At 43.2% G+C, this 21,892-nt stretch overlaps 1 long non-coding RNA gene across 2 annotated transcripts in view; it reads left to right on the top strand.

The window, feature by feature from the left end:
• LOC101946648 (uncharacterized) overlaps nucleotides 1-21,892 on the top strand; it is a 224,374-nt gene that overhangs the window by 70,084 nt on the left and 132,398 nt on the right. For both annotated transcript variants that reach the window (XR_002888332.3, XR_508373.4), the window contains exon 2: nucleotides 2,899-3,275. This is a non-coding gene — a long non-coding RNA (uncharacterized LOC101946648). The remainder of the gene's footprint in view (nucleotides 1-2,898; nucleotides 3,276-21,892) is intronic.

The following is a 21,892-nucleotide window of genomic DNA, read 5'->3' on the forward strand; positions in this document are numbered from 1 at the left end:
AGTTATCCAGTCCAGTTAGATTATGGTGGAGCCGTTAAACTCGACCTGAAACTCTCAGTGGTTTGAGCATTGGCCTGCTAAACTCAGGCCTGAGTTCAATCCTTGAGGGGGCAAAAATCTGTTGGATGATTTACTTGGGGATTGGTCCTGCTTTGAGCAGGGGGTTGGACTAGATGACCTCCTGAGATCCCTTCCAACCCTGATATTCTATGATTCATGTGAAGACTACAAACTGCCTTGTCTGCACTATACAGTGTTGTTGTAGCCATGTTTGTCCAGGACATTAAACAGATATTAGAGAGATTACCTCACCCACCTTGTCTTTACTAACCTTTTATCTTCTGTAAACTAACTCAAGTTGAGAATACACCTTTTTTCTTTCAGTGAGGACATAGCATAAACAGTGTTGTTTTGTGGTTTAATACAATCAAGAGAGCTTCTCTATTCAGGACAGTGCTTACGCCTCATCAAAGTCAATGGGATTTAAGTACGTGCTTAATTTTAAGCATGCGCTTTCCTGACTCCAAGCTTTAAAGAGAAGGCCTGGGAAGGATTATGTCATGGGTTTGTTTTTTGTACTTTCATTGACACTATTAACAGAACAAATGATTATCACACTTTTTATTTGACCCTGTTTGTTTAAGTTTTCATTGCTCATTCCCTTGAACATGTAAAAGGGAACCACCTTCCCATGCTGTTTAAGGGGAAAAAAAAAATCCTTGTGCTGTCAGCTGATCTTTGCTGCCTTTAATAAAGAGGGATAAAAAAGCACCCCAGGACAAGGAGTTGTTTGGGTTTTCTTCCACAACTTGCTCTGCAGTAGCTCTCCATTTTCAGCATCTGGATATGCCCCTGTGTAACAATTTTGGTGTCTTTAAAATCTTTTATCCACCCTAAGGCTACGTCTACACTAGAGACCTTACTGCAGCACAGCTGTACCAATGCAGCTGCGCCGCTGTAAGAATGGGAAGAGACTGTCTAGGAAGGAGTACGGTAGAAAGGGATCTAGGGGTTTTAGTGGACCACAAGCTAAATATGAGTCAACTGTGTGATGCTGTGGCAAAAAAGCAAACGTGATTCTGAGAGGTATTAACAGGTGTGTTGTGAGCAAGACACGAGAAGACATTCTTCCGCTCTACTCTGCGCTGGTTAGGCCTCAGCTGGAGTATTGTGTCCAGTTCTGGGCACCGCATTTCTAGAAAGATTTGGAGAAATTGGAGAGGGTCCAGAGAAGAGCAACAAGAATGATTAAAGGTCTAGAGAACATGACCTATGAAGGAAGGCTGAAAGAATTGGGTTTGTTTAGTTTGGAAAAGAGAAGACTGAGAGGGGACATGATAGCAGTTTTCAGGTATCTAAAAGGGTGTCATAAGGAGGAGGGAGAAAACTTGTTCACCTTAGCCTCTAAGGATAGAACAAGAAGCAATGGGCTTAAACTGCAGCAAGGGAGGTCTAGGTTGGACATTAGGAAAAAGTTCCTAACTGTCAGGGTGCTTAAACACTGGAATAAATTGCCTGGGGAGGTTGTAGAATCTCCATCTCTGGAGATATTTAAGAGTAGGTTAGATAAATGTCTATCAGGGATGGTCTAGACAGTATTTGGTCCTGCCATGCGGGCAGGGGACTGGACTCGATGACCTCTCGAGGTCCTTTCCAGTCCGAGAATCTATGAATCTCCCATGTAGCTGCTGTATGCTGAGGGGGGAGAGCTCTCCCGTCGGCATAATTAAACCACTTCCAACGAGTGGCAGTCTAAACCAGCGCTTCTGTCGGTGCAAGTTATGTCGGTCAAGGGTGTGTTTTTTTTTCACTAAGTTTTACTGACAAAAGTGCTAGTGTAGACATAGCTTTACTCTTCGTCAAATTGCTGAGGTTTGACAGGAATAGAAGCCCAGATTCTGAGACCTGTGCCCACACTGAATAGTACCTTACTCAATGAATAGTCCCATGGACATCAGTGGAACCACTTGTGCAGTAAGGTGTTACACCATAGGAGCAAAGGTATGGGATTCTGGCCTGAAATACGCTTCTGTTAGCCAAGGATTGAGAGGGGAAAGAGGGGTATAACCAAGATACAGTTGATGTGGGTAAGCTATGTTTGAGTGAATTTATTTTCGTAACTATTCCACTTCTCTGCAGTTCCTTTGCCAAAACTTTCCCTCCATGTACTGGTGTGTAAACTGTGTTTAGACGTTTTCTCCTGAAGTGTGAAGGCATGTGAGCCCAGTTAACTATCTACTTCCAAGCATCTATATCCTCCCCCTTCCTTGTCACTCCGTTGCCTTTCCCAGGGCAGGCAAACTTTTTCTTTTTCGCTTTAAAAGGAAGGAGGGGAAAAAAACAACAACCAGAGCTCTTTAAAGGATCTGACTGGTAGATGGAAAGTTGTTTCAGACCATGGCACTTTAATTACTTTATCATTCATATCACCTGAGTTGGGTAAAGCATCTTGAACTGTTAGCTCTTCAGAGCAAATTGTGCTGATCTTGTTAAGCTTTGTGAATCTAGTCATTCTTTCTTGGCATACAAATGTTTAGCTTATACAGTATTTATAAAAGACCCTTAGTAACATGCAAAGGTCAATTGAAAGATACAAACTGGTGTGGGTATAAGTTTTATTTGGAATGTGTAGTAGATCCAGTGTGGATGGAATGATCGCTTTTCCCTCCCCTGTCTCTCTATCCTGGGGGAGGGGGGAGGGATAGCTCAGTGGCTTGAGCATTGGCCTACTAAACCCAGGGTTGTGAGTTCAATCCGGGGGGGCATTTAGGGATCTGGGGCAAAAATCTGTCTGGGGATTGGTCCTGCTTTGAACAGGGGGTTGGACTAGATGATCTCCTGAGGTCCCCTCCAACCCTGATATTCTATGTAACAGTCTGTTTCTTTCTTTCTCACAAGGTCCCAAGCCCAATCTCTCGACCATTTTGGAATAAGCAGTGGAGCAGTCCAGCAACTTGTTCCCTCCAAAACATTCAAGGATTTACAGAACCACCGAAATCTCTGGAGAATGTCAACAGTGGATGAAGCTGATGGTGGAAAATAAGTGGGCCAATTCTGCCGGCCCCTGGCATCCCTGGTTTTTCTTTTGTTACTGAAGGTGAATTGGGAAGGAAACGCCTCTGTTCTCTGAGGATATTTCATCAGTTGTTTGCCATCTTTACTGGAATTGCTTCAGTTATTAGTTTCACAAAGAGGAGAAACAACGCCTGTTACACTCAGTGGAGAAGTGTTTATTTTTCACAGCAGTTCAAGGGCAGCACCTGTGTGTTGAGCAGGTATGTGTGTGGTTTCCTAATTCATACGCCAGTTATGTTTCCTGATGTTTGAGGAGTAAATAATTTGCCTTTTCTCCCACCCCTTAAAGGTGTAAGACCCTTTCTGGTTGCTTGGCACCGTGTTTGAAGATTGGATTACGTTTTTAAAGGAGGTAGCAAATATCCTGAAACGGATATGTGAGAGAGTGTCTTTTTTGCTTCGGATAACACACGTGTTGACAATAATAATCTTGTATTCATGAAAGGTGTCTTTGAAACCCTTCAGGATACGCGTGTTTTGCACGGAATTTCCATTATCCATCACTGAAGTGCAGACTCCTCTGAGGTGGAACATGGCAGCACTAAGAGCATTACTGCCAAAAGTCTTCTGTCGTCTCCTTTTTCTCATAATTGTCAGCCCATTCCTAAATTGCCAAAGGCCACCTCACTTGGCTTAATGGGAACAGTCCTGCAAGCTCATTTAACAGCTGATGCCTATGGCAGAGCCTTTGGGAATCCGTGGAATTTTAGCATCCCCAATGTTGCTGTTTAAAACCTCCTCCCTGCCACCCCACCATAAATTCTGCAGAAAACATTTCCCACTGTTCTCCTTGCAAGAATATCCTCTTCACTATAAGTGATGTGAGGCTGGTTACTGTGCATACAGGCAAACTGAAGCAGGAGCTCTGAGGAGTGCAACCTGCCCCCATCCATCTCCATGGAATGATAAACCTAAAGCTTGATGCCATTTTTGTTAGGAAGTTGCAACAAATCCAGTGTCTTGTCCTGCTCCCCACCCAAACTCTAAGGGTACGTCTATACTTACCTCCGGGTTCGGCGGTAAGCAATCGATCTTCTGGGATCGATTTATCGCGTCTTGTCTAGACGCGATAAATCGATCCCGGAAGCGCTCGCCGTCGACACTGGTACTCCTGCTCCGCGAGAGGAGTACGCGGAGTCGACGGGGGAGCCTGTCTGCTGCGTGTGGACCTGCGGTAAGTACCTTGTCGTTCGAACTAAGATACTTGGACTTCAGCTACGTTATTCACATACATCTGAAGAAGTGAGGTTCTTACCCACGAAAGCTTATGCTCCCAGTACTTCTGTTAGTCTCTAAGGTGCCACAGGACCCTCTGTTGCTTATAGCTGAAGTTGCGTATCTTAGTTCGAACTGGGGGGTTAGTGTGGACCAGCCCTAATTGCTGAGTTCCAGAAACCCTCTGTAGTCACGGTCGTAAGTCAGGAAATGGGTGAATCTCGAAAGGTTTAAAGGGAAGTAATGGAGATGTTAAATCTAGTGTGTATACAATGTGCATCTATAAATGGATGCGTGTGTGTATATGCACAAAATATTTTATAGAAGGTGCGTGATGTACTGTGAAGTGTGTTTGTGCATGCGTGTACTTGTAGATAGAGTTCAGAAGTTTAATTAAACACTGAGAAGTTTGGATGCTTATCCTGATCCTTGAGTCTGAGAAAGGGCTGATGCAACTCCGATCCGCCACTAATTAATTTCTCCTTGTGAATCCAAGTCATCCTATTATTCAATATATTTATAACATGGAATAGACACACACATTGTCTGAATCTGTGTATGGAACTTGTTCATTTAATTTCAAAGGGGATGATTTGAGCATTTAATCCAATCTGTCTCCTCTTAATTTAAACACATTTTAACAGAAGAATAGTATCGTCTAGAACCCTACTTATCTATAAAAAGGGGCTAATTTAAAATTTTTAAATGAGTTATTCCCATTAAAATACAGGAGTAGATGAATCAGTAGTTCTAGTGATAAAATTACTGAATTTCCATAGATAACTGCATTGAACTTTGATACTTTTTTATTTTAAATGCCTGTTTTTTGTCAGACTGGATTATGCTGTTGGTCCCCGCAAGAGCTGTTTTTCTAGGAATATCAGTGTTTTGATAATTGCCACTGGAATTTATTTTTTAAATACATCTCTTCAGCATACTTTAATGAATAGGAATATTTTGGTAAGGATCTGAAAAACAAACAAACACCACACCAACACATTAGCATTTGATTAATTTGGCCTCTGGACTATTGATTTAATAAGAGGCCTTAATAGAATAACACTGAAAATGTGTAGTTAGAAGTTTATTCCGCATTCCCACAGGCATTTTGTGAAGCATTAAAGAAGTCTAAGGTTTCATCTTCTTGCTTGGCAAGCACAATTACATCAGATTAAAAGCAGGGAGTGGCAGGGAACCGTGTGTATTTGTGTATGAACCTATCAATCAACTAATCCCTGAATTTAAATGTGTTCTGTAGCTCAAATCATAAAAAGGTGAACAAGGATCTGGAATAGAAGAGATTTTAATAATTAAAAGGAAATAAAACCAAGTGCTTGGTACCAACTGAGTGCTTTGCATGGCATTTATTACACACAGCAATAAATAGCAGTTGGGTTTTTCACTGCTTATATCAAAAATGGCCACTTTGTAGGTCATTTTTGTAGACTTAATGAAGGCCATATCAAGGAGAAAGACTGTGCATAAGGTTAATGTTATAGTCACAGGTTCCTCTGAAAAGGAACATCTGTCACATAGCAGAGAAGACGAGGTTAGCTGCGCAACAAAGACTTATTGAGATCCAAAAGGAGATAATGCCAAGGCCTGGCAGAGTGCGTAAGATGCATAGGCAGTCGTCAGAAGATTTGATGTCAACGGGAAAAGGTCAGTGCTGGAGCAGAAACTGTACACAGTGCTTGCTTACCCTTAGCACTCCTCTAAGGGGCAGTGAAGTGGCAGCTGACAGGATGATTGGCTCATTAGACCGCTATACACCTGGCCACTTTTCATTTGGCTCAGGCCTGATGAAGTGGGTTACTGTTTATTCCCACCTGGTATCATGCTGTCTAGCTCAGATAACTAACATAGTTGCGATGCTACCTTTGTGTATTTTAAGGCAGTATTGCTGATTAAAAGAAGACTGGGACTCAGGAAATCGAGGTTCTATCGTTGAATCCGCCACTGACTCATTGTATGACACTGGTCAAGTCACTTAATCTCCCTCGACCTTGTCTCCATTTGCAGAATGAAGGTGATGTTTTATTATTAATGTGTATAAGCCCCCTTTCCCCCCTTCAGCCTTTTTATTCTTCTGCAGCACCAGAGATGGGTGAAACCAAGTAGAAGCTTCCCAGATTCTCCTAGTTTCACCATGCAGAACTCTGACTCTCACTTAGGTTTGACTTGAAACTGTAATTTGGCTCAGAAAGTTTGTAAACTTGTTCAGTGGACCTGGGGGCATGTTCTCGGGCCCCGATCCACTTTGTGCCACTTAGGCCGTGGTGCAAAGGGAGCAGAGACTGTCTGCCTTCCCCATCCTTTAGTAGGGATTCTTCATCATGAGGAAGCCTTCAGCGAGTATAGAGCTGGCATAGCCAGAGCCTGCACTACCCTCCTGAACTCGCTGATTAGGGGGGAAGGGGGGGTGTCAGGAACAGGGAGGAGAAGTAGCCAGAAGGTGCTGAGCTCCTGTTATGCTCCTTAAGCTGGTGAACTGAATCCCTTGGGAATCATGTTAGAACATCTGTTACTTACGTCTGAGCCAGAGGCTGAGCTAAAGGATGGCTCCTCCTCCTTTTCATGCTTTTCTCTGGTTCCTGGTGCCAAGTGCTGAATTAGTACCCAAATCCAAGTGGGTTCTGTTGTGAATATTTTGCTCTGGCCTGGGTGCTAGCGCCTCATGAGCTTCTGCCCCGTTTCAAAGGCTGAGTGTGCAAATTTGTCAGAAGTATTGGCGCTTGGTTCTTCTCTCTCGTGAAAAGAGGACACAACCCTCCCTCAGGTAACAGTGTTTCATGAACAGAATTCATAAAAGCCTGAGACGTAGCTATGAATGAAGCGGACACTGGTGGTGTGAGCTTTTCCTCCCACCTAAATGGTTTAAACACTTTATTACTGATATCTGAAATCTTTCCTTTTTTGCCGTGAGGTATTTGATAAAGAGATTCCAAAACAATTCTGTACTCCTCATTGTACAGCGTCAGAGGGAAGAAAAAGTCCTGTGTTAACCATATATAGCAGAGGAATTGGACAAGCTATTTTCACAGCTTTCTCTCTGATTAGCAAGGAGGAGCTGTTCTGATGGAGGAATAAGATTGTCTACAGTGCAACCAAGGAAGGACCTAATTAGAGCCCTGATTACTCACCTCTGGAAAGCTTAGGTTACAAGTGGAAATATACTTCATTGGGTTCATCCTCGCCCCTACTGTATAACATCATAAAACACACCTGCGTAATTGAATGCATTGGGAAATGTATTGAGCGTCTTCCCTCGTTTAGAGAGTCAAACTAGGTTTAATTATTGGTTGCATACATATGTGTCTGTCTGTCTTTGATGTACTATGGGGGTGTCAGTGATGGCTCCACTGTTAAAGTTGTGTTGAGTTTTGCATTTACTGGGACTGATTCTCAGTTACTCTGTTTCTGCAGTTGGGGCCACTTTTGTACTGCCATCATTCCGAGGCTGAGCAGGGATTGCCTGTCCGCTGTTATGTTAGAGTGCACTCAGTCCTCAGGAAGAGGAGATGGATGAAACTTTTATTAAACTAACAAAATCACCCAAAGCACAGGACCTGGTGGTAACCGGGGGACTTGAACTACCCAGACATCTGTTGGGAAATAACACAGTGGGGCACAGATTAGAATAGAATATATGGAGATATACCTATCTCATAGAACTGGAAGGGACCCTGAAAGGTCATTGAGTCCAGCCCGCTGCCTTCACTTGCAGGACCAAGTACTGATTTTGCCCCAAATCCTGAAGTGACCCCCTCAAGGATTGAACTCACAACCCTGGGTTTAGCAGGCTAATGCTCAAACCACTGAGCTATCCCTCCCCCCAACAAGTTATTGGAATGTATTGAAGACACTTCTTTATTTCAGAAGATGGAGAAAGCCACTAGGCTTCTAGATTTGATTTTGACAAATAGGGAAGAACTGGTTGAGAATTTGAGAGTGGAAGGCAGCTTAGGTGAAAGTGATCATGAAATGGTAAGAGTTCATGATTCTAAGAAATGGTAGGAGGGGAAAACACCCAGCACATTGAAGATAATGGATTTCAAGAAGGCAGACTTTAGCAAACTCAGGGAGTTGGTAGGTAATATTCCATGGGAAGCAAGTCCAAGGGGAAAAACAGTTCAAGAGAGTTGGCAGTTTTTCAAAGAGACGTTATTAAGGGCAAAAGAGCAAAGAAAGATAGGAAGTATAACAAGAGACCACTCTGGCTTAAGCAGGAGATCTTCAATTATGTGAAACTTAAAGAAGAGTCCTACAAAAAAGTGGAAACCTAGGTCCAGTTACAAAGGATGAATATAAACAAATAACACAAGTATGTGGGGACAAAATTAGAAAGGCCAAGGCACAAAATGAGATTAAACTAGCTAGAGACATAAAGGGTAACAAGAAAACATTTTACAAATACATTAAAAGCAAGAGGAAGATCAAGGACAGGGTAGGCCCGTTACTCAATGCGGGGGGGGGGGGAAACAATAACAGAAAATGTGGAAATGGCAGAAGTACGAAATTATTTCCCCCCTTCCCCCACCAAAAGGTTGGTAGCGATTGGACATGTAACAGTAAATGCCAGTGAAAATGAGGCAGGATCAGAGGCTAATATAGGGAAAGAACAAGTTAAAAATTACTTACACAAGTTAGATGTCATCAAGTTACCAGGGCCTGATGAAATACATCCTAGATTACTCAAGGAGCTGACTCAGGAAATATCTGAGCCATTAGCGATTATGTTAGAAAACTCATGGAAGATGGATGAGATTCCAGAGGACGGGAAAAGGGCAAATATAGTTCCAATCTATAAAAAGGGAAATAAGGACAATCCGGAGAATTACAGAATAGTCAGCAGAACTTCAGTACCTGGAAAGATAATAGAGCAAATAGTTAAGCAATCAGTTTGCAAACACCTAGAAGATAATGTGATAAATGACAGTCAGCATGGATTTGTCAAGAACAAATCGTGTCGAACAAACCAGATAGCTTTCTTTGAAAGGGTAACAAGCCCTGTGGATGAGGGGAAGTGGTAGTTGTGGTATATCTTGACATTAGTAAGGCTTTGATATTGTCTCGCATGACCTTCTCATAAACAAACTAGGGAATACAACCTCGATGGAGCTACTTTAAGGTGGATGCAAAACTGGTTGGAAAACCATTCCCAGAGAGTAATCATCGGTCGTTAACAGTGAAGCTGGAAGGGCATATTGAGTGCGGTCCCACAGGGATCAATATTGGGTCTGGTTTGTTCAACATTTTCAATGATTTAGATAATGGCATAGAGCAGGGATGGCCAAACTTATTGATCCTCTGAGACGCTTACGACAATCTTCAGAAGTTCAAGAGCTGGGGCTTGCCTGCCGTGGCTTCAGCCCCAAGCCCCAGCAGGCGCCTCCCATGGGGTGAAGCCCCAAGATCCCCCCCCCCTTGCTGGGCAGAAGCTCCTAGGTTCCCCCTCCGCCCTGCAGGGCAGAAGCCCCGAGCTCCCCCTAACAGTCTGGTAGGCGAAGAATGGGGGTGGAGGGTATGGGAGGGCTCCAGGAGCTGCACTTTAACTGTAAAAAAAGCTGCATGTGGCTCACAAGCCATGCTTTGGCCACCCCGGCATAGAGAGAACACTTATAAAGTTTGCGGATGATACCAAGCTGGGAGGGGTTACAAGTGCTTTGGAGGATAGCATAAAAATTCAAAATGATCTGGACAAACTGAAGAAATGGTCTGAAGTAAATAGGATGAAGTTCAATAAGGACAAATGCGAAGTACTCCACTTAGGAAAGAACAGACAGTTGCAGACATGCAAAATGGGAAATGACTGCCTAGGAAGGAATACCATAGAAAGGGATCTGAGGGTCATAGTGGATCACAAACTAAATATGAGTCAACAGTGTAACATTGTTTTAAAAAAGGTGAACATCATTTTGGGATGTATTAGCAAGACATGAGACGTAATTCTTCCGCTCTACTCCACTCTGATTAGACCTCAACTGGAGTATTGTGTCCAGTTCTGGGCGCCACATTTCATGAATGATGTGGACAAATTGGAGAAAGTCCAGAGAAGAGCAACAAAAATGATTAAAGGTCTAGAAAACATGACCTATGAGGGAAGATTGAAAAAATAGGGTTTGTTTAGTCTGGAGAAGAGAAGACTGAGAGGGGACATAACAGTTTTCAAGTACATAAAAGGTTGTTACAAGGAGGAGGGAAAAAAATTGGTTTTGTTAACCTGTGAGGATAGGACGAGAAGCAGTGGGCTTTAAATCACAGCAAGGGAGGTTAGGTTGGACATTAGGAACAAATTGCTCAGGGAGGTTGTGGAATCCCCATCATTGGAGATTTTTAAGAGCAGATTAGAAAATGTCAAGGATGGTCTAGATAATATAGTCCTGCCATGAGTGCAGGAGACTGGACTAGATGACCTCTCATGTGATTCTATGCTCCCCTCCCCATAGGCTCTGGGAAGTAGAAAATAGCTATAGCACAATGTTCTCTGATCTGATCCCAGTGTCAGGGATGGGGAACGGGGTGACCTAGACCGCTTTTACTAGCTGTACATTGGCCTGGGATGCCCTGTGCGCCGTGTCAGTGCTGTCTCTTTAAGGCTCTTTTATGATCTGAGATTAGCATAAAGGGGCCTTAGTGCATCAGAGAATCAAGCGGTGTGTGTGTGTGTGTGTGTGTGTGTGTGTGTGTAAAAAATGAGTTAGTCAATATTAGAGCCTAACCAAAATAAAATATATATAATAATTAAAAATTAAATATTTAATGAAAACTTGTTTTGTCGTATCCCCCCCGTCCAAATTTCAGAAAACTGATCAGCTGTAATACGTATGTGCTTTTAATAGAGCTTGAGTCATATACTAGTGCAGTGATACTTAGACCTCAGTGGTTCAGGAGCCAAATTAGTGATCAGCATTACCCAAAAGAGCTGTGGTAGTGTGAATTCATTGTTTCGTTGACTATAGTGCTGTATATTCAATCATACAGTATTTTAATAGCACGTGCTGCAAAGAACTGCAGGAAACACATTAAAGAGGCACTTGAAGGTCATGAGCCTCAGTCCGAGTATGGTTGTCCTAGCATATAAGTAATGACTATCACCTTGGTCAGCCCTGGGGATTGAACTAGGGACCTTCAAATATGAAAAGATGAGTAAGCTTGAGCAAAAAGACTAATTAAGCCTTGTCTATATTTAAAATAGTATATAGCTATAATAGCAAACTTTCCTAGTGTAGACACAATTTATACGGGAAAAAAGTCCTTTTGCTGGTATAGCTTGTCTGTTCCTTAAACAAAATACACTACACCAAACTTTGTCAGTGCAACTGTGTCTACACTAGGATTTTTGCCAGCATAGCTGTCAGTAAAAAACAACCCCAATACCCTTTATCAACTTAACTGTACTGGCAAAGCTTGTTTAGTTGTAGACCAAGCCTAAGCCCAGGCGTACGCTAAAAAGTTAGGTTGAATGAGCTATGTTGCTCAGTGGCATGAAAAATCGACATTTGAATGACAGAGAGCTAAGCTGACCTAACCCCGGGGTAAACAGCGCTAGATCAATGGAAGAATTCTTCTGTTGAGCTATGACAGGTTTCAGAGTAGCAGCCGTGTTAGTCTGTATCCGCAAAAAGAACAGGAGTACTTGTGGCACCTTAGAGACTAACAAATTTATTAGAGCATAAGCTTTCGTGGGCTACTGCCCACTTCTTCGGATGCATATAGAGTGGAACATATATTGAGGAGATATATATATATATATACACACACATACAGAGAGCATGAACAGGTGGGAGTTGTCTTACCAACTCTGAGAGGCCAATTAAGTAAGAGAATTTTTTTTGAAGTGATAATCAAGCTAGCCCAGTACAGACAGTTTGATAAGAAGTGTGAGAATACTTACAAGGGGGGAGAGATTCAATGTTTGTAATGGCTCAGCCATTCCCAGTCCTTATTCAATCCTGAGTTGATTGTATCTAGTTTGCATATCAATTCCAGCTCAGCAGTCTCTCGTCGGAGTCTGTTTTTGAAGTTTTTCTGTTGTAAGATAGTCACCTGCAGGTCTGTCATTGAATGGCCAGACAGGTTAAAGTGTTCTCCCACTGGTTTTTGAGTATTATGATTCCTGATGTCAGATTTGTGTCCATTAATTCTTTTGCGTAGAGACTGTCCAGTTTGGCCAATGTACATGGCAGAGGGGCATTGCTGGCACATGATGGCATATATCACATTGGTAGATGTGCAGGTGAACGAGCCCCTGATGGTATGGCTGATGTGATTAGGTCCTATGATGATGTCACTTGAATAGATATGTGGACAGAGTTGGCATCGGGCTTTGTTACAAGGATAGGTTCCTGGGTCAGTGTGTTTGTTCAGTGATGTGTGGTTGCTGGTGAGTATTTGCCTTAGGTTGGGGGGTTGTCTGTAAGCAAGGACAGGTCTGTCTCCCAAGATCTGTGAGAGTAAAGGATCATCTTTCAGGATAGGTTGTAGACTTCTTATCAAACTGTCTGTACTGGGCTAGCTTGATTATCACTTGAAAAAAAAATTTTTTTTCTCTTACTTAATTGGCCTCTCAGAGTTGGTAAGACAACTCCCACCTGTTCATGCTCTCTGTATGTGTGTATATATATCTTCTCAAAATATGTTCCACTCTGTATGCATCCGAAGAAGTGGGCTGTAGCCCACGAAAGCTTATGCTCTAATAAATTTGTTAGTCTCTAAGGTGCCACAAGTACTCCTGTTCTTTCTGTTCAGCTAGTTATTGCCTCTAAGGGGTAGGTCTACACTACCCACCCGATCGGTGGGCTGCGATGGATCCAGCGGGGATCGATTTATCGCGTCTAGTCTAGACATGATAAATTGACCCCTGAGCCCTCTCCCATCGACTCCTGTACTCCAGCGCCGCGAAAGGTGCAGGCAGAGTCGACGGGGGAGCGGCAGCAGTCGACTCACCGCAGTGAAGACACCGCTGTAAGTCGATCTAAGTACGTTGACTTCAGCTACGTTATTCACGTAGCTGAAGTTGCGTAACTTAGATCGATTTCCCCCTCTCCCCCCAAGTGTATACCAGGACTAAAGGAGGTAGATTACTGCAGAGACAGGAGAACCCCTCCCGTCATTGTAATGTCTACTCTGAAGCACTGCAGCAGTGCTGCAGCCCTGGGGCTGCAGGGTTTCTAGTGAACACATTAGCCTCTGTCTCCTAGCTGAGAGATGTAGCAGAGCCATATCCTCTGTAGATTGGGCATAGAGGGGGAAGCATTACAAACACTGAGCAGTGGGTTATATGTGTGCTTTTCCTGTTTTAAATCTTTTTCTTTCTACAGATCACACTGTATCAGTGCTCCATACCCCTATTGATCTGTTACAAGTTATTAATGAAAACAAGTTCAGTTAGGGTGTGAGTGTTGTCCCCTCTGGCCCCTTGGTTTCAAAAGCACATCATTGATTTTTGGGATTAGGGCAACAATATAAAAAGCCATGCATGTGCTTTTTCAATATTACACACCATTACATTAAAGTGAAAAACAACGTTGGCACATTGCAGAAATGCTCCTGTGATGACTAACCGCTTTAGCTTAAAGTAGAGAAGAATCCTTTCGTACCCAGCACAGACAAACACCAAACTGCAGGTTTGCTGAAGTTTTCAAATCTATATGTTCAGCTGGCAACAAATAAAGGGAATAAACCATAAAATAAAATTGACAATGATAATTTTTATGGAGTCTTTTATGTCTGGTTTTGTAAATTGGATCTATTGGAGCATGGCAGAAGAAGAGAATTTAATCTAGAGATACTGTCCCTTGCTAGACTGGGTTTCCCACTGAAAACTTCCCAAAAATACTCTGAAATCAGGTCTGAAAGTTGTCAAAAGCCAGATAGATCTTGGGCAACTCCATTTGTGGGTGTCCAACTCAGTGGGGCCTAATTTTCAGAGAGCGCCAAGAACCTGCCCTCAATAAACAAGGCTTTTGTAAGGAGTCTCAGGTTGGGCACCTAAAATCACTGCTTGCTTCTGGAAAAGTTAGGCCTAAATCTTTGATTTGCGTATTGAATATTGTATGTTTTAAACCCCTCCTTGCACCTGTTCCTCCCTCCCACCCCAGTTCCAGACACAGAAAGTATGGATGACATTTAGTCATAAGCTAAGAAGTTATTTTATTGAAGTCAGAATGAGTTTCACTGTCCTTTTCTGGATTAATTGTTGTGTTAGTTTTCCCCTGTGTCCTAGTCTTTAGAGATGGCAGTGACAAATGAGGAATTAGTTTGTGTACACTTCAGTTTGGGAGAGAGAGGTTCCTGTCTTCTGTCAAACTTGATAGACAGCAGCAAGTCAGTCCTTGCAATCTGAAGTGAATTTGGTGCTGCTTTCTCTCATTATCATTTTTTTTCCGTGCATGATGGATACTTTCTCAATACCTACTATTTTCAGTATATCCAGTCCATTGCCCTGGATATAAAACAGCTAATGCAAGTACAAAAATCAGGTTTTCAATAGCAGAGCGGGTGTGTGACTGTTGCCTCATGAACAGTATAACATGGGGCAGTGGCTCTCAAATCTTTCCAGACTACTGTATCCCTTTCAGGAGTCTGATTTGTCTTGCGTACCCCCAAGTTTCACCTCACTTAAAAACTACTTGCTTACAAATTCAGACATAAAAATACAAAAGTGTCACAGCACACTGTTACTGAAAAATGGCTTGCTTTCTCATTTTTACCATATAATTATAAAATAAATCAATTGGTCTATAAATATTGTATTTATATAGAACAGTATAAATATTTCATTGTATAAAATTTTAGTTTGTACTGACTTCGCTAGTGCTTTTTCTGTAGCCTGTTGTAAAACCAGGCAAATCTCTATATGAGTTGATGTACCCCTTGGAAGACCTCTGCATACCCCCAGGGGTATGCGTACCCATGGTTAAGAACCACTGACCTGGGGTAATCTGGAAAACTTTGTTGGCTTGGTTCAGATAGGAAACCTTCACTATCTTAACTCTGGTGCAGTTCTTTGCATTAAAACAACAAGAGCTGATACATCTGCCCCCTGCAGTCCAGAATCCCACTTCTGAAATGGCAGGTGCCTTTGGTCTTTGCACCTCCCCCTCTCCAGGCCCTCCCCCCCCTCACTGCGCACACGCAGGGCCGGCTTTAGCAGGTGCGGGGCCCCACGCTGGGACGCAAATTGTCTCGCCCCCTCTGCCCCAGCCCGCCCCCTCCCTGCCCCATTGGATCCCTCCCCAAATCCCCACCCTGGCCCCACCCCCAGCCCTGCCCCCTCACTGCCCCCATTGGATCCCTCCCCAAATCCCCGCCCTGGCCCCGCGTCTTCCCCAAGCACGCCGCATTCCTCCTCACCCCTCCCTCCCAGGCTTGCGCTGATCAGCTGTATGGCGGCGCAAGCGCTGGAGGGAGGGGGGAGAAGCAGGACGCAGCTTTTTTTTTTTTTTTCTTTCCCTCGCTCCGCTGGCAACCCCCGGACGTTGCAGGGCCCTCTTAGGCGCGGGGCCCCATTCCGGGGAATCGGCCGAATCGGCTTAAAGCCGGCCCTGCGCACAGCAGTAGAAGGTGCTGCTCAGAGATTCCCCACCACCGCCTTTGGGTCTGTGTCTGTCTCTTGTGGAGGGGTGATGGTTCTCAAGTTTCATGCTCTCTTTGCAGTATTCCCAAGGAAGCCCCAGAACACTCAAGACTGGAAGCTGCTAGCTGGCCCTGTTTGATCTTTCCACAAACTGCTGAGACCATGAGAGACATTTCAGCCAGGATGGGAGGGATGTGGTGCATCTCAGACAGACGACACTGAATTTTTCTATCCTAGAAATAGAGTTGTGCGGTTTGAGATCTGGATTGAGGATGAGCCCAAATCTTATTTTTTCCCCAAACTGTTTTGTTCATCACGTTTCCCCCTCCACCACACACTTGCTAACATTACAGTTCCCAAATGGTACCAGTCATCACTACGCTTTGCCTGCTCTTTGCAGCAGAAGAGTACATTGTCCTGTACTGGTGGGTACACAAGATTGTATTTCTGATCTAGCGAGAGTGACTTATTTAAAAAAAGCCTTTAATAATGAGACTAGACTAGCGTGTGCAGGGTGTTCTACTACTTATTGCTTCAAGATGTTCCTTTGTTGACTGGTGCTCCTTTGTAGCTACTTTCAAAATATGTATTTTTTTTAAAAATGTATGATATTTGCTTTTGTTACGCACAGCTGCACCTACTGTTGTTTAGCTGTGTCTGCTGTAATGGGCACTCTGTCTTTTGGATTGCCTTTAAAATACCTCCCACAATTTAGAATTAATAAAATACTCCAAACAAGATATATTATTGCAGAACCTAGCAACCTAAAATCATCTACCAAATTATTGAACTGCTATATTAATTTAAAGGACTCCGCGGAGTTTGAATTTGTTTTGATATTCTTGTGCTCATCTGCTGAGCAGACTAATGTGGATTAATATATAGGAATTCGTAGTGAAGTTGCCTCATGACACTAAAATGTAAAAACTCTAACTGGCTGACATACCAAGACCACAGGAGGCATTCAGAGGGGTCTTTTTACAGAGGTGTGAGAATTTGAAATGTACTAAAACCTCCTCTGTGCGAACTGGACACTATATGAAGAGTTTGCGATCAGTCCTCCATATAGTTTAGTAGCTTATTTCAGGTGGCAAATAAAAACAGTCACAGAGGAACACCTGTCCCATGGTAACAATTGGTAAGACTATTTTGGTGTAATTTACAAGTGGATATTCTTTCCTAATGCTTTAGGAAGTGGCCTCTGTGCTGTGTTGACTTCTGGGGCTAGAAGGAAATGGCAGATGTCTCATCATCATTATCATTGCAAAAAATTTAAATGTAATAACCTTAATTGCAGGAATGTGGAATAAGAAAGAGAACCAGATTCACTTCATGTATGGCTTGTGATCTATTGGGTCTTCTAAAAAAAAAAATCATTACCATAGGCACATCGTTGGTGTAGAGGATGTTTGTATGACCATGGTCTCCAAAAGGTCTGGAGAGAGGAAAAAACCCCAGTATCGTTACTTCCCCTTCTCTCTTTTTTCGGTAACATGCAAATCACTAGGTAAAATCTGGAGTCTGAGTCTCCATCAGAGAAAAGGGACGCCGTTGTTCATGATACTTGACGGATGTGTAATGAGAGTCTCAACCTTATAATCTAAATAGACAAGATTATTCGACATTGGTGAGGCCTTATTCGACATTGGTGAGGCCTCATCTGGAATACTGTGTCCAGTTTTGGGCCCCACACTACAAGAAGGATGTGGAAAAATTGGAAAGAGTCCAACGGAGGGCAACAAAAATGATTAGGGGTCTGGAGCACATGACTTATGAGGAGAGGCTGAGGGAACTGGGATTGTTTAGTCTCCAGAAGAGAAGAATGAGGGGGGATTTGATAGCAGCCTTCAGCTACCTGAAGGGGGGTTCCAAAGAGGATGGAGCTCGGCTGTTCTCAGTGGTGGCAGATGACAGAACAAGGAGCAATGGTCTCAAGTTGCAGTGGGGGAGGTCCAGGTTGGATATTAGGAAAAACTATTTCACTAGGAGGGTAGTGAAACACTGGAATGCGTTACCTAGGGAGGTGGTGGAGTCTCATTCTTTGGAGGTTTTTAAGGCCCAGCTTGACAAAGCCCTGGCTGGGATGATTTAGTTGGGAATTGGTCCTGCTTTGAGCAGGGGGTTGGACTAGATGACCTCTTGAGGTCCCTTCCAACCCTGATATTCTATGATTCTAAGATAGAGAAAGGGAGTAGTGTTATCCTCATCTTACAAATTGGGAGCTGAGGCACAGAGAGATCACAGCCCCAATTTTGCAAGTGTATCCAAGAGGACAGACCCCAGAGCCCCACTGACTTTTGACTTCAGTGGGGCTCTCTGCAGGGTAGGGGGCTAATAACTTGCCTGTGATTACACACTGAGGGCTTCAGAATTGAACCCAGATCTGTTGAGTCCTAGTCCAGACTGTTAACCATAAGAGCATCGTTCAATGTGTATGTATATATGCCACCATTTTATCCAGAATACGTGCTCTGTCAGTACAGAAGTAATTTTTCTGGACCAGTAAAGGTATCGGCTTCCTAATGTCCTCTGTCCATTTCATCTGGCTCCCCCAGCAGAGATTCCATTTCCTCTTCCTCTTCTCTTTGCCAGCCCAACGAAGGATTGGGAGGTTTCCCAAATCCTGGAATTCTGCATTCTTACTCTTTCTGATCCAGTTCCTAGTTACCTTTTTCAGATGCTAGAGAGTGTATTCTGCTTGTTGATATCAAACCTTTTAGGCTCACTCCTGCACTGTGGAAAAAAGACAAGATGCTCGGGAAAGAAATCCCACAGATAAGCAATTTTTTTTCTTTACTCTTCTGTAACTTTATGTAGAAGTTGGGTTATTCTGCCTCTGAATGACTAAGCAGGAAATTCCTTTCTGGTTAGAATGGTACTGTAAATTCATTAGGTTTTTTTTTTTTTTTTTTTTAAATCCTTGTAGGCTTGTCACTCAGCTTTTTTTGGAATTTTGTAGTTTGAATAGTACTGGCAGAAAAAAATAAAAGTGACTACCTGGGCCCGGGAAAGCCCTCCGGCCCAGGCCTTGCCCCTTCTCTGCCCCCCCCACCCCCATTCCACCCCTTCCCCCAAGCCCTCACTCTGCCTCTTTCCAGCTTCCACCCCCTCCCCTGAGTGACGTCAGGAGCCGGGGGAGTGGAGTGGGGCAGGCTGGGGCTGCATCACTCCCTGCTGTGAGTGCCAGGCCCCCCGCTAACCCTCCAGGCTGCCCTGGACCCCACATCCTGAAGCGCGTCCCTATGGACGGGACGGCTGTGGTGACTCCCACTTACAGAATTTTCCTCTTAAGAAAAGCTGTTGAATCTTGAATTGCCTAAATGGCTTTGACTCTCAAATCTGCCATGTGTTACTTTATAGAGCTCGTTCCGTACCTCATTTGTGAACATCCATTCTAGTACTTACTGTCTTCAGAGTGTTTCAAGCTTAAACTAGTTGACCATCATAACAGCCCTGCAGCGTAGGTCAATAGCATTACCTTTTTCTTTCTTTCTTTTTTTTTTTTAAATGTGTAGGGAAGAAGTTTTGTTCAAGGCCTCAAAGGGGTGGTTGGAATCAAAGCCAGGCTTAGATCAAGGAGTTGCTGATTACCAGCCCGGTACTCAGCCCACTAGACCACACTACCTCTTGTTTTATCCCTGGGGCCTGACTTTCCCACTGGAGAAGTTGAGCTGGTTTGGGGAGTGCTCCTCGCAAATCTGCCGTGGAAGCCGTTGCACTATTGCAGTTCCCTGCTGCATGTGCCTAGGAAGTGAAGGAGCCTTAAAAGTGGAAGATGCACCAAAGAACATCCAGGTGCTACCCAGCATTGTTTGATTTCTCAGGTCAGATTAAAATCTCAGTGTTGTGCCCGTCATCGTGGTGGGACATAGTGATGCATTTATCTTTCCATTTGGGTTTCCTTGGAGAGGGAAGCACATTGCCTGTTTTCAACAGAGGTGAGGCATACAAAGAATGTTTGTTTCTCCAGGCCAAAACAGCAGGTCTGGCCAATCCAGATTAAAAGACAGTTTAAGGAGAGTTCATGACCAAGTGTGTATAAAGCTCAAGTTTTCATGCTGCCATCATCAGGTTTCTCAGTATCTGACGTGAAAGCCCTAACATGGATGAATAAACCAGTCACTCAGATAAAACCATCTCATTGCAATGTGTGCATGTGACTACACACCTTTCTTCTCTTAGATCTTTTTATCTGTACACGTGCATACATACAACCCCTTCCCCTCCCTCCCCCCCCCCAAGATTCAAGGTAGCTTTCTTCAGTCAAGGCACTATATATGAATACGCACACACAGAGCAAGCAATACAAATATAAAAGATTAAAGAGAGCACTAAAACATGTAGAAGGCTGGAAATAATGACAACAGCTTTCATCAGTAAAACCAAATTACCCACTGCATGCACAGCCTCTCATCTCCTACTGAATAAGCAAAACTATTTATTCCAGAGATGCTTTTACCGTAATCTGACTTTCACAGGAACAAGAAGCCAGCACTGCTTTCAAATGTTTTATTTTTCTAGCTCTCCAGAGATAGATCAGTTGTCAGAAATATGCCTTGCAGTACAAAAGAAGGGGGGGAAAAAAACCCACCCCGTATAATTGAGCACAATGACCATCTGCCAGAGAGTGCTGAGTAATAGGATATAACGAAAATTCTGCCCTGGCCCACCGATCTGACTGTTGCTTTCCATGTTGGCCACTGTCTGGAACGCAGCTCTGCCAAAAGACTGCTTTAACCAGAAGTACGACTGCACAATCCTATGACCAATAAGCCCTCAAAACCACAGCTGATCTTCAGCATTATCGACATAGTTAACTCTCTAGGGCTCTCTCACACTAACACACTCCAGGAAAGAAATTTACATTTTACTGGAACACAAGTTGAACCCTTCCCAGTTTATGTAATAAATGTGGATTGCTGTGTTTTTTTTTTTAAATAAAATTGGAAGATATGAAGCAATATCACTATTTAGTACTGTTATAGCGTCATATCAAAGCACTTAATAAACATTAATCAGACCTCTCAACACTCCTGCAACATACTTTCCTGACATCATTCCCATTTAATAAATGGTACACTGAGACAGAATGTAAGTGACTTCCCAGCACAGGGGTCATTGGATGTCTGAGGATGGAAACAGTCTGTTTCTGGTCCTCTGTTCTAACTGCTAGACCTCTTTGCAATACAATGAATAGCAGTTTTCAGACAGTGAAAGAATGATGTATAATAATTATTCAAAATATAATACTCTCACATTTAAATGATTCTTTTCATTTAGTGGTTTACAAGCATTAACCTTCAAATCTCCGTACCACCCATGACGTAAAATTACTATAATGATGACACATATGTATATAGCGATTGCCTTCCAGAAGGATTCTAAATCCTGTAATTTCCCCAACATAACAGTAACAAACACTCTGGCTTTGCAGTGCAAGATTATTGGAGATTTCTTGCAGTTCTTTGCACCACTTGCCCACCTTCATGGTTTTACTGGTGAGTTGAAGATTCTGTTCCACTTTTAAGCTGTGTTATTTCTACTGAATTCAGGAGATGTACTTATTTGAAATTAGATGAGAAGCAGTCTGATGAGGGGGTTTGCGGCTGTGGTATAATAATCTACATTGGGAGCCCAGAGGGTAGCCACACTGTTGACCCTGCCCTGTAACTGGTGTGCGCAGATAGAAAACCTGCTGTTGTTCCGTTAAATTCTATTAACTGTTTGGTTCTTGCATAGAGTGTTTCATCCTGAAGATGCCTGGCAGCAGCTTTCCTGCATACTGTACAACCAGCGGGGGTGGGGACATTTTTGCCAAAGACATCACAGCAGATGTAGACCTTGCATGGTCATTAAAGTCATAACAGGCAGTTCTCTTAGTTTATATGATCTTATGCAAAAATCCACCGCATGGGAAACTGTGGAACTCAACTTACCTAGTTCAAATGGATGAAGCGTTGAGACAACCCTGCTGGAGTCTAGATATTTCAGACCTTGACTTGATTTATTAAACCATCCCCT

The sequence above is a fragment of the Chrysemys picta genome, chromosome 2, assembly GCF_011386835.1.
Source record: "Chrysemys picta bellii isolate R12L10 chromosome 2, ASM1138683v2, whole genome shotgun sequence".
Taxonomy (NCBI): Eukaryota; Metazoa; Chordata; order Testudines; family Emydidae; genus Chrysemys; species Chrysemys picta.